The sequence below is a fragment of the Tinamus guttatus genome, unplaced genomic scaffold, assembly GCF_059628265.1.
Source record: "Tinamus guttatus ecotype Peru unplaced genomic scaffold, ASM5962826v1 Tinamus_guttatus_pri_ptg000240l, whole genome shotgun sequence".
Classification (NCBI taxonomy): Eukaryota; Metazoa; Chordata; class Aves; order Tinamiformes; family Tinamidae; genus Tinamus; species Tinamus guttatus.
The window spans coordinates 11,806,234-11,816,440 of NW_028288774.1; the positions used below are offsets into that span (position 1 = coordinate 11,806,234).

The window sequence follows — 10,207 nt, forward strand, 5'->3', positions numbered from 1 at the left end:
GCTGCTGCGCTGCTGGGCCAGCCGTGGTGGTGAATCTGTGTCAGGTGATCCTGGGCTCCAGCTCTGAGAGTACTGAGGCTTGGGGGTTTTTTATATGGATGTGTGCTCTGGAAAGGCTTTTGTCTCTGGTTGCAATGAACAGCACCAAGGTGGGAGACTGAAGTGCAAAGCTCTTCCATGGCCAGCGTCTAGACCCTAGATTCGTAGCTGAAGCTCTGTGAAGAACTGTGTTCTCTGAGGTTTGGGTTTGGGGGATCTTAGCAGGAGAAGATACGTGATAGGAGAATTGGGCAAAATGACTTGGGTCTCAGGAGACTGGCGAGCACTTCAGAAAGGTGCAGATCTGCAGTCTATATTTTGAGATAACGTTTCTCTATGTGCTCAAAACCAAACCTTGCTAGGAAGCTCATGGGATTTACATCCAACTCTGCTCTCTCTGACAGGTCCTGACTGAGGATCAATTCGGTGTCAGCCTATACTTGCCTTTCGGTTTTGTCAGAAGTACCAGGCCTTGCCTGGTTCAGCTCTTTGTGGCAGCAGGTTTGCTCAGATCTCATAATGTGTTATGCCACTGAGACTCTTATACTAAGTAGAGGGATTTCTAGCACCCCTCTTTGCTCACAGCATGATTCAGAACTGCTTTTGTAGGCAAATACTAAGACTCTGTTCTTCCAGAAGCATGAGTGGTGGCAGGTGTGGACCTGAGCTATTAAATCCTGGAGGCACCACATGATTTTACATGTTCTTCAGCTCACAGCACCACTTACTGGATGGCCTCAAGCTCCTGTTACCACACGAATGAAGCAGGCAGGCAGGGAGCTGCCCAGCAGCTGGTGCAGCAGTGCCAGGGCATGAGAGGCTGTGGAAAAGCCCCGGCTGCTGTGGAGCCAAGCCCTGCTCGCGCCAAGGGACTGCATGGCCATCTCAGGCTCCCTGTTCCTGCTGTGCTGAACTCGTGGCACGTGTCCAGGATTTGCTGATGCCGCAAGGTAGTGTCAGGCCGGGCCTGGCTGCCTGTCGCTGTGAGGCGCCAGCCAGCGCTGCACGTCGCACGTGTGAGGTGAGCCAAGCGGGAGAGGAGCTGCCCCACACCAGCACCACGCATGCTTTGCATGTGGGAGCAGAGGGCTGGTGCCCGCGGGCTCAGCATGCGTGTGCCGCAGTGGTGTGCAGGGAGAAGGGCGCTGTGCCCTGTGGAGGGGAGAGCGGGGCGCAACATGGCAGCCCGGGAGGCCGTGGCTCCACTGCGGGGCGAGCAGCTGCGCCAGCCGGGCGCTCTTCCTGTCCTCCCTGGGGCTTTTCCTGAAGAGCAGAGCTGTCTGCACGCTAGCAGGAGGCCTCCTCTGCGCCTCTCTGGTACTGCAGGTACAGAGCCCTGCCAGTTGCATAACTAAATGTGTGCCTTTGCCTGCCCACCAAAATAGGGCCCAGAATTACATGAATGGTTCAAAAAGCATGAAGTGACTCTGTACTTCTGTGTTTCTGCCTTTTAAAGCTCTTTTATAAGCCAGGCCAGGATTTTTTTTTTTTTCTTTTCAGATGAGTACTGAGTCTTGTTTTTCATTTTGCAAAATCCCAGGGCCCCAGAAGGTGGAGCTTTAAGGAAGCCACAGCCGCTGCTCAGCTCTGGTAGTCTGAAAGGAAGCGGAGAGGCAGAAGCCTCAGTGCAGAAGCTGGCTGGGAGCAAGGGCTGCACCAAAGGCCGCGTTGTTGGCCTCGGTGCCTGGCTGTGGGCACGGCCGCTTGCGCGTCCCAGGGAGGTGCGTGTCGGATAGGCAGCTCATGGCACGCGCAGCGCTCAACCACACAGGTCATTACTGGGCCCATGGGAGAAGCAAGCAAGCAAGCACTCTGAAGTTGATAAGTCATGAGCACTACTGCTCCCCCAAAAGCGTGCCATTCATGTGAAAAATCTGGCTCAGAATAGGTTCAGAATTGGTTCTGCTGTTCTGCTTGTAGATGAGATAGAAACAGGAAGCTTGGATGTAAGAATATTGAGAGTATCTGACTCTTGGAAAAAATATAAGCAGCATGTGATAGACATACTAAACAAGGGGTGACTAATGCTTTTTTATCAGTATTAATTGCAGTAATAACTGTCTGAAGGGGGTGGTTTACACATCAGGAAGGGTCATGTAGAAGTTGCTTGGTGTTTCTTCTGGCTTCTTTCTTGTTCAGAAAGAGGTTTAGTTTGATAGGGTTGGTTTGTGGACTGACCTCTGAAGAAAGAACAGTTATATTTTTACCCATTTAAGACACTAGACATTTAAAATATTGAAGGTCTCATTCTGCAGACAGTACTGTACAAAACATTCATTAAAGGCCCTAAATAAATCTTTAGGGCAGGTGAGGACAAAGTGGGATGATTCTTGCCCACATAAAGGTCGGTGCAGGTCCTTTGGGTGGGAGCACGCTGAATAATATTAATAGCATAACTCTCGTGTAAAATCTTTCATCCTTTCCTATACTGTTCTGCTGAGCATGTAATGTTGGGATTTAGGGAGTGAGGGACAAGGTAGTGGGATTTAAACTGTAACTCATGATATTAACATCTCAGTTCTGGACATACAGTTTAAGGTATCTTGCAGAGACCAGATTGCTGGAAGTTGGATGTTTCATGTGTAGACAGCTGGTACTTCTAAATCGTAGCCCTTTTTAAGGTGATGTTTGTTTTCAAGAAACCTGAAATCCCCTATTTTATTTACGCTGTGCAGAGCAGGAAGCTCCTGGTTCCATATGGCAAATTATGTGTAGGTGTCTGGTAGAGTTGGTAGATGCTTATTACTGGCTGATATGTGAAACAGTTTGGTGCATTTTTAGTGCTTAGGATGCAAGTGACTTGCCTTGGAGAAAGCAGCTTTGAGAAGTTTGTCAAGTTGTGTGCCAAATGAACAGGAATTGCCTTTGGTGTGATTTTTATCCTTCTGAGGCTTTAACACTTTCTAGTTCCGTGAGATGAGATTAATCACTGATATCTGATGGTAAAGAAGTGCCAGAGTGAACATGTTTCTCAGAAAGTATCAGTGTTCTGTGGAAACTGCCTGAAAATGCCTGTAGCCACTGTCCTGTGGCTGGACTAAAGATGTCATTAAAGACCTGCTGTATGAACTATTGCACAAGAGTTTTAATAAGGGAACTACTCTGATAGGGAAATTAATTTGAACTTTGTGCTGATGCCATTTCCTGGCTGTGTGTAACTCGTTATTATCACAGGCAAATAAATAATGGGGACGGGAGGGGAGAACTCATACCCTGCAGTCATATCAATCGTTGGACTCTGTGCCGCCTGATGGAATGGTTGCAAACATACTTATTGCAAGGTTAAAAATTATTTCCCTTTGCAATTCTTCTATAACAGGTGTAAATCTAATGAACATTAGGGCTGTTCTAGGAGATATTCACCCAGGTTACTTTGCATCTGGTGAAGGGAGCTCTGCTAGGGCTCTTTCCATGGCTAACCAAGGGGGCTGCCACACTGAATCACACATTGAAGAGCTGAAAGTAATCTTGTGTTGCCTTGGCTGGATTTTAAGCCTCTTTGGTTTTGGAGGCCCTCAGGGAATCCCCTGTGCACGTGGGGATGCTTGCATGGCAAATGGAAGGTGGGCTTGGTGGTCTTGAGATTTCTGGTGAATCTCTTGGAAGCGACGTGTGCACCTTCAGGGGTCGCAGGTGGAGAAATGCGGCTTTGGAGGAGCCATCGTCCCTGAGGCCAGGGAGGGCCCAGCCTCGGCAGGCTGGCGTTACCCTTTGGGAACCTTTCTCTGACCCTTCCTCTCTTCTCCTCCACCCCCTCCTAGGGAGCCTTAAAGAAGCCAAAGTAGCCTGAAGAGGCCAAAGAGGCCTGAAGTCAGTAACAATTGCTTTTTAAATAGTCAATCCTTCTGGGCCTTATTGCAGGAAAAAAAAAATCCTGTCACTAGCCTTGGTGCAGGAAGTTTTGAATTATTTAGATCACATCTTGCAGATAATGCAGAAGACTTAGGAGTGTGTTTGGGAGAGTGCTCTCAATGAGAGGTTGAATTGGGTAATCCTCCCTTTTCTTTAAAAAGTTTGATGCTGACTAAGGGCAACTGCCAGGCTGTCTTTGACCCTGGATACTATCTTTGGATTGCATAAACCTTCTGAATGATTGATAGTGATCAGTTAATGGGAAATGACATATCTAAAATGTTGGCCCTGGTTGTTTTCTTTGCTCTTCATGCCATTGCACAAAGCTCTTGTACAAATTGGGTAGCTAGCAAGGTTGGACCTGTGCTGCCCAGTTAGGCCTCGGCTCTTGCCAAGTGAAATCAGTAGCAGGATGGCCCCAGGGTATTTTGCAAGAGTTAGGTGCACAAATACTTGGCTGTAACCCTGTCTGGATAGGTGGGGAGCTGTGCGCACAGGAAGGAGCTGTTGTTACACTAATGAGCTGGATGATCTGGAAATGAGAGCAGTAGGAAGTATTCGCCCAGTGTATTCATGTGAAAGAAGGAGTTTCTGCAGCCAGTCAGGTACCACCTGGTGCTGCTGAAGGAACAAATGCAGGCAGGAACTTGCCCCGTGGCTGCTGGGAACCGAAAGCAGAAGCGGGCTGAGCAGCAGAGCCTTGCGGTTCATGTGCAGGCCTTGTTCGGAGCCCGTCAGCCCGGTGAATTGAAGGTGCGTCGCGCTCGGGCAGCTCTGACCGGCTGCCTGCGTTAGGAAACCCTGTGTAAGAAAGAGGGGGCGATCCGCAGAGGGGAGCAGCCCGTGCTGAGGACCTGACGACAACACTAAGTGTGCTGGAGGTTTGACTTCTGTCCTGGCCTAGTCCCCTCTGCGAACTGGTGTGCAGACTGATAGGCACCAGTGACTGGAGTTCATTGCCGGTTTAGCTTTGGATTAGGGGAAGCTGCTTTCTCTGAGCCAGCCTCATGTTGCAAAGCAAGGCTCAGTAACCATGAACAGCTGGCAGATTTCCTTCAAAACGGTGCTCCCAGAGGAAAGAGAACCCTAAGGCAGGTTCGGCCAGGAGCCCAGAGCTGTTGTGTAACACTGCGGCGAGTGCTTTGAGATGTCCGATTACAGTACTGGACTCTGCTCTCAAATGGCCCATACTTAGTATTGCAAGGGGAGACATGTCTGGGGGAGACAAACAGCAAAATAACTGTGGCTTAGGCAGGAGCGTGACTGCTAAAGCAGTCCAGCGGCCTTCCTAGTGAATGGCATGGCCGGGCCCTGGCGCGGCGGTGTTTCTTCCCCACAAGACATGGAGCAGCGTTATGTAACGGCAAGAGGCAGCTCAGCAGGGCCTGAGGGAGAGCCGTTCTTGTGGGACAGAGTGTGAAAACACAGTGTTTTCATGTAGCATTCCTGGCACAACAGCAGCGTGAGTAGGACAGGAGCAAGACAGAGGGCTCCTGAAGTGGGGCCGTGCGTGTGAGGGCCCATGCGCTGCAGGCTGGGCACTGCGTGTCCGGGCAGTGACGCTCACCCTTCCTGCTTGCGTGCCGGCCGGCCCCCCTAGGAATGCGCCGTCGCCGAAATGTAGGCCAGCGCCTCATCAGCATGTCTCTCCTCTCTGCTTGAGTACTGCCAGCAGCTGCAGGGCGGCGGGGCCCGGCTGCGAGCCCAGATGGCGTGATGTGGTAAAATCACTGAGAAACAGTACTGTGCGGCAAGAGATTTTTTTCTGGTTGGCCTTCGGGGCACTGTCAGGTACAATTTCTGAGTCTCAGTGCGGCAGGACCATGCCTTTAAGTCACCTTGACTTCTGCGCCAGGTAGCAGGGGAGCTGCCTGCCCAGTGTCTTTGTCCCGGGTTTTACACGCTGAAGGAGGTCAAGATGTGGAGCCTAGGGTTCAGCAGTGTTGGGCCCTGGTGTCTGTACCGCAAGGGTCCCTTCCGAGGCTGCAGCCCTGAATGGACGCTCCAAGTCTGCTCAAAACAGCATGGGCCACTTGGAGACCTAGAGGAAGAATCTGGCACAGGGAAAGTGGCGTCTCAGTAAATTGGTGTTAACCAGAGAGCTGCGGAGGAGAGTGTTTCACTCCTGAGTTTTTCAATAGTTCCAGTGTGATTCTGATGAAGATCAATTCCAGAGTAAGCCAGGATCCCTACCAGAAGTTATTTAATGAAATCTCTGTAGTCTTAATTGCACCATCTTGAACCAGTCATCCATCTCCTTGTTATCCCGGCTCTTGGTGTGATTGGTACTCTGTTCATCTTAACAATATCAACCACCACATTCCCAAAATTTCTGACTTTGGTGTCATGCCAGGGTGTACATAAGCATGAGCCTGGTTTAATGGAGTGCTTTGTTCCCCTAAAGGACTAGGAAGGCAGAAGGGCTTTAAGGATGTGGTTTCCTGAGCTCCTCAGGGCTGCAGGGCAGGAGGAGGCAGCCCGTATTGGGGGACGTAACATGGCCACATGGAGCATGTGAAGAGCGCCCAGCCACCTGTGCTGCGTTGCTGTGGAGTGATGTACTTGGAGTCACAAAATGAGGTGCTTGGTACCCATGGGCTGGGATATCCGCATGTCTGGAGAAAACAAGCAGCCTGATCCCACGTCCCTCCTGATCCCGGGTGGCTGCTGTTTGTATGATGATGGGCTCGTGGCTGGCAGGGGAGCTGGTGCATGCGGCTGGCAGCACGGAGCCATGGCTCTGCTGGGCTCAGGCTTATCCCTACAGAGGCGCGTGACCTGATGGCTGCTCACTCACTTCTTGGATGTGCTGTGTCTGTAGAAGTAGGGAAAAGGTGGACACGGGAGGAATGCCTACAGGGAAGTGGGTGCCATGGGGCTGTGCTATCAGAGCTGTTGATTCTGACCACAGGGCAGATTGTAAGTCAAATGAAATTATTGATGTTCTCTTACTGGACCTGCCAAGCAGTTGAATGTGGAGAAGCTGCAGCTTAGGCAGGGAAGATGTGAACATGCTGCTGTGAGTTGTGCTACAGTGAGGCGAGGAGCCCCCGCTGGAGGTCAGCGTGGGAGGCAGCTCCTGCCCCTGCAACTCTGCTGAGCACTGGCCAATTCCCAAAGTGGAAAAAAAAAAAGTGTGCAGGTCCTGTTTTTCTAAAAGCTGAAGCTTGGGAATCCCCAAGAACAGGGCAGCTCAGCCCTCTCCCGGCTAGGGGCACGGCATGACCGTAGGTGCCTACAGGGCACCCGTGTGGTGGCAGCTGAGCCGCCCAGGCTTGGGCACTGTCAGCGCCTGGCGCAGTGGTGAGCAATGGGCAGCCACGTGGGCGAGCACGAGGGGCAGGACCGGAGGCTGGGCAAGGAGGGCAGTGCGTGGAGATGGCTAATGCAGCAGTGCGCAGAGGGCGCTTCCGCTGTGCGGGATACTGTAATGAAGTCATGTATTGTCAGCGTGGCCTTTTGATGAACAAGAAGGGGAACAAGTAGATGCCTGGGGACACAGACACTCTAGAAAATGAAACTGCGTGCGGGTTCCACTGGGCCTGGGGAGGAGGCTGCCTCTGAGAGCTCACGTGTAATCTGTGCGACTTGTGGGCTGTGGGTGACAGTAACGGAGCAGCTTTGTTAAAGGGGCTGTTGTCAGGCCAGACCAGCGCCTGGGTATCACCAGGGCAGTGCTTTCTTTGAGGAAATGCAGATGCTGGATTTAGGGGTGTAGCTCGGCCTCACTAGTTAGAAGGAAGACCCAGGCAGGTAGTCTTCAGTGGTGAGAGGAGGGCTGTTGGGTTTTGGTGAGGACAGGGATGTTCATTCTTGTGAGAAATAGAGCCGCTGAGGGTGTACAGACGGGAAAATGCTAGCAAAAAGCCACAGCCTCGCCCATGCGCTGAGTCACCTTTCGCGTCACTGCCACAACTCCTGCGGGGCTGCGCGGCCCGGCAGCGGCGCTGAGGCGGCCTGTGGGGCCGGGTGGCGGCCAGCAGGCCCTGGGTTGCCGGGGAGGCAGGGCTGCAACCGCAGCAGCCTCTCCGAGCCCACTGGGACTGCGCACGAGCAGGGCCGCCAGCGCTGCGCCCTCCAGACCGTGCTGCTCTGTGGGTGCCGTCCAGCCCCAGGCCGGGCCCTCTAGCGGGCACTGCCCATCGCTGTGGCCACGGGGCCCCTCCAGGCTGAGCAGCCTCTCTGGCTGCATCTTTTGTCTTTGGGTGTCTTCCACTGTGGACAGAGCTGTCCTTGGCGTGATTCTCTGCTTATGTGTTACCAAGGAAAGCAGCAAATGGGCTAGCGTTCAGCATCCAAGATGAGGACTGACTGGGTACCCCACAGGGAAACAACATCCTCGGAAGGAGCTGAAGGAAATGCAGTGCCCAAAGAAAGAGGGGAGGTTGGGGTGGGTGTCCAGAGGCCTTGACCTGTACTGCAGGGCTACATTGCTCCTTAGCTGCCCGATCTGATGGAGCAGGGCTAGATCACTGGTAAGCCCTGACTGCTGTTCAAATTGAAGTTAGTGCTCTGCTTGGGGGGGGGAAGACATCTTAAAGACATCTTAAAGAGCCCTAAAGTGTGTGTGAGGGGAAAGGCAGCCCCGGGCCTGCCCAGAGCTGCTTTGTCCCACTGAGCAGTTGGCTCTTGCAGTCTAGAGAGCCACCATTTGTGAGCGTGCAGGCTGCTGCTTCTAGGGGAGGCTGTGGTGGAGAAATGTCGTTTCCCTGCCTTGACTGGGCTAGAGCCCCTTTGAGATGGGAACGGCCCACCTGCTGCTGGGGCATGTCTAAGCGTACTTTAATGCACTGCACAGGCTGTAAATAAGTGGAGCCAAACTTGTTTTAATATGTGCTTTACATTAGCCTTTCTTCAGCCTTAGTCTAGGCTTCTTTGCTAGCAAAGCGAGGATTTGGATGGCCGACAAACAGCCAATGCAGCTCTGCTGGAGCAACAGCTGCTCTGTGGATATACGTAGCAAGCAGAGCACTAATCCTTGGAGACTTAAACTGCCTTTCATGTGATCGGTAGGGAGATACACCACTACTTAAAATGGTTTAGCTTCTTGATATAGCAGAAAATAACAACTTCTGAATCCCTCAGAATGAAAGTTTATTTTAACAATGGCTGTTCTGCTCCTGATATATCCCCAGGAGCACGGTGGGGCAGCTGAGGTAGTGCTATACACAGCTCTTTCAATTTGGATCTGAATGGAGTCTGTTTTGGATTTAATGGAACATCAGAAAATACACAGCCTAAGCACTGGAGAAGACTTCATATCAGGATTCAGTAGGGTTTATTCTACAAATCTTAGATCGATGCCAATGATACAAGTCGTATGAATTCTCGTTAAAAATACAAGTCAGTATAAAGATTCCAATAGTAATATAATGCATGATGAATCAGTTTCAAAACTTAAGGAATGAATCTGTGTTTTGGACCATGCTACAGAAAAGGGGAATACAACATGAAGAAAGAATACTTAGTTTACCTCCAGTACTTTAGGAGGGGCCTGTGCCTTATTGCCACGATACCTGAAAAAGCAACATGAAGTGCATAGCAGCCTTGCCTGTACAGTCTCTAGGCAAAACTATTGAATTTAGTATCCTCCTCTTCTTCCCCCAGTTCTGTAAATTAAGATACATTTTGATAGCCTGACATCACTACAATAACTTAAAGCTATAGCAACATCATCCCCCACAATGATTGCAACACAACAGTCCTTTGGACAGTAAAATGTTCATCTAATGCACTGAATTTTTTCCCCTGTACTCCCCAAGTCTTTTACCACACATTTCCAGGAATGTTAAATACTGATTGAAATCAAATGCAATTTAGTTCCATATTCAAAATTCCTCCCTATGATTTTAAAACAAAATGATTATTGCTAAGGCTCAGTGCAGTCTAATACTCGAGTGTGTTGTTATAACTTCAGGCACAATTAGTATATAATCAAATACTTCCTTGGACCTAGTCCTCTGATATAATGAAGGCTGTAAGAGCTTTCACAAATTTGTTGGCATTTGGCCACACAATTGCTAGATCCAATGCTTTGGAACAGGGGAGACAATGAGCTTTTCTTCAAGCTGCCAGCACTTAGAGAGGATTAGGCTTAATAAAGCCATAGCCTAAGCCTAAATTTCAAAGGAACAGATTACTTGTCGCAAGAGGTAACTTTTGACAAGATGTGCACCTCTTTCCCTGTATGCTGTATGTACATCTGTTTATTCCTAGTGACGCTTTCACCATGTCAAAAGTAAGTTGTGTCCCTCTTGTTGAGCCCTGTCATTTCTTCTAGCAGAACCACATTAACGTTACAGAGCAGGTATCATGC

The 10,207-nt window shown here is 50.5% G+C and overlaps 1 long non-coding RNA gene across 1 annotated transcript in view; it reads left to right on the plus strand.

Moving 5' to 3' along the window:
• Positions 1–10,207, plus strand: part of LOC148594526 (uncharacterized) — a 36,185-nt gene that overhangs the window by 8,986 nt on the left and 16,992 nt on the right. The gene's annotated exons all lie outside the window — the stretch shown is intronic.